Below are 3032 nucleotides of genomic sequence, written 5' to 3'. Positions count from 1 at the left end.
CTTTAGACCTTTATGAGCCCAAAGATGGCACCAGAGAAACCTATCTAACAAACTTTACTAATTTGCCCTTAACCTTCCACTAGTTTCTCCATATATTTGCCTTCCCACAATCTGTTGCCCCTAGAAATGGAAAGTCCTTTTCCTTTGTCTTGTCAATTATTTAAAAATGTATTGTTCCTCTGCTAAGGTGGATAATATCAAATTAGAAGCAATCCTTTAAGTTAGTCATCTATGGGTAATCCGGTAGGTAAGCACAATGCACTTGCTAATAAGTTGTTTTTCTCTTGTTAATCTGTCTTTTGTCAATCTAATTTACAGGGCCCTAGCTAGGCTCTAGTGATCCTCTCATCTTGACCTCTCAAAGTGTAGGGATTAAACAAAAACAAAAACAACACCCTGAAATGTACCTTTAGATATAAAGGTATGGACTATTACCATTTTCTCAAAGGCAATGTATATGAACAGATACTAATGTGAGGCAATGGGATGAAGTGTTAGGCTTTTCTTCCCACCTATTTGTTTTGAGTAGGTCTGGTTCTGTCTCTAGTCTTATGTTTGCCTAGCTGATCTATGAAATGGGTGTGTGAGCATCACACCCTCCCACAGGACTGCAACTTTGACGTCAGCAAGCTTCATTAGTTGCTGTTTGTTTAACCAAAGAGAACACGGGAAAGGTGGAATCTGTCTTTTAATTATCTGTCTGCCCACACGCCAGGTGTCACTTGGCCAACATTCAGACATCAAATAGACCAAGCCAAGCAAGGAAACATGAAACAACAGGAACACAAGGCATAGAAGGAACCCAAGAGAGGCTACTGGGAGTGCAGAGTTCACTGTTGAGCTTCATGAAAGTATAGTAGAGACATGATGTACCTAGAAGTTAGGCGGACCCAGATTCATATCCTAACTTTGCCACTTATCAGTTGAGGGTCTTTTTGTAAGTTATTTAAATATCTGAGCCCTATTTCCAAGATAAAACAGGAATAATAATATAAACCTTTCAGGGTTTTTATAAAATTATGTAAACCATATGCTGCATTGTACTACTCAATAACTGGTAGGAGTTATTTCTGATACTCTAGGGAGAAAGATGGCATCTGATGATGTTTTATTTCATGTCTCATGCTCACGTCGACACTGACTATGGAACCAGCTTGCAGAGGGATGCCCTAGAGCCAGAGCCACCACACGAACATTTTTTTGCCCACTTGAAGAAAGCTCTCACTCCAGCCTCCATTAGGCTTCTGTTCTGTGGAAACACAAGATCACATAAAGTTCTCTAAGAAGAGAAGCTATAAGAATCTTTGGTGAGTCAAGCTGGTATGACCCTTACCCTGGGGCAGAGCCTTGAGGGAGATGGCACAGAATCACAGTCCTGGTAAAAATAAGACTTTTACCAAGGCCAAGAATGGAGAACTCGAATACATAAAGAAAGAGTTGAAAAGTAAAGGAGAAGGCAGGAGAGTTAGCCATTAATTTAGCCATCGATCATCCCATGTATTAGCAGGTAACCTTCGGCATGTTACCTAACCCAAGTCTTATTTTCCATTGCTGTAAAGTGAGGATAATAAATACCTACCTCAAAAGTTGATTACCATGATCAAATAAGATAACATTGGTGAAGCACCTTACAGATTACTCAATACTTAACAAGTACTCAAAATATCAGTTGCTACTTCCTTTCCACAAATCCTCTTTCTCATATAGCAAAGTGTTGGAGCTGGTGCACACTGGAGCTACGTGTAATTGTGCTCATCTCTTCCCTACTTCCTGTTCAAGGATATCACGTAGATTGTTTGAAATTAGCTATGGTGGGAGTATTTATACCACGGATATTGGCAAATTGCTCTATGTTTTGATCCTCTGCTAAGATGCTAGATAATCTCAAATTAGAACCAATCCTTTAAGTTAGTCATCTATGGGTACTCCAGTAGGTAAGCACAATGCACTTGCTAATAAGTTGTTTTTCTCTTATTAATCTGTCTTTTGTCGATCTAACTTACAAGGCCCTAGCCAGGCTCTAGTGATCCTCTCATTTTGACCTCTCAAAGTGCAGGGATTAAACAAAAACAAAAACAACCCCCTGAAATGTACGTTTAGATAGAAGTGGAAGGGCTTCCTTAACACCTTCCACCAAGAAAAAGCTAATTTTAAAATCTTAATTAGCATACCACTAGGTATCGAGCAGGTAATTTAACATCTTTGACCCTTAGTCTCGCCATCTTTCAATGAGGGAGAATACAATTCTATCAAACTCACAAGAATTTTGTGTCAACATAATAAAAAATGCAAAGTGACTTGAGAGTAGTGATGATTAATATTGTTAGCTAGAGAGAGTGCCAATGGTATTTCTTCCTGAAAAGAACTCTCAAGTCCCAGTTTTTCTGAATACTCTAGGGAGGAAGAAGATCATAAAGGTGAACATCTCAAGTAGAATAAGGTTGGCATGCTTACCTTCTAACCAAATACATTCAACAAGTATATATGCACTAGATCCTATGCTGATGCCAGGCTATAACAGTAGTGAAGATAGAGTCTCTGCCTTTAGAGGGCTTAATATAAAGGAAAACAGGTTAGCAAACAAGAGTAACCATCCTGAAAGATAAGTGTAATGACAGAGGTAAGCACAGGTTGCTCTAGAACTATGCTATCTAAGGGGGTAACCACTAGCCACATATGGGTACTGAGTACTTGAAATGTGGGCAGACCAAACTGACATGTGCTCTTAAATGTAAAACACACCAGATTTTGAAAATTTACCATTAAAAAAGTAGACTATCTTATCAATATTTTATTATATTATTTGTTGAAATATTAACATTTTGGATGTGTTGGGTTAAATAAAACATTATTAAAATCAATTTCATTGGTTTCTTTTTTACTTTTTAAATGCAGCTACTAGAAAATTTAAAATTGCGTATTTTTCACTTGTAATCCCAGCAGTTTGGGAGGCTGAGGTGGGCAGATCACTTGAGGTCAGGAGTTCGACAGATCTTCTAAAAATACAAAAATTAGCTGGGCATGGTGGCAAA

The sequence above is a fragment of the Cebus imitator genome, unplaced genomic scaffold (assembly GCF_001604975.1).
Source record: "Cebus imitator isolate Cc_AM_T3 unplaced genomic scaffold, Cebus_imitator-1.0 Scaffold334, whole genome shotgun sequence".
In the NCBI taxonomy this organism is placed as follows: Eukaryota; Metazoa; Chordata; class Mammalia; order Primates; family Cebidae; genus Cebus; species Cebus imitator.
This window is presented reverse-complemented; position numbering follows the sequence as displayed.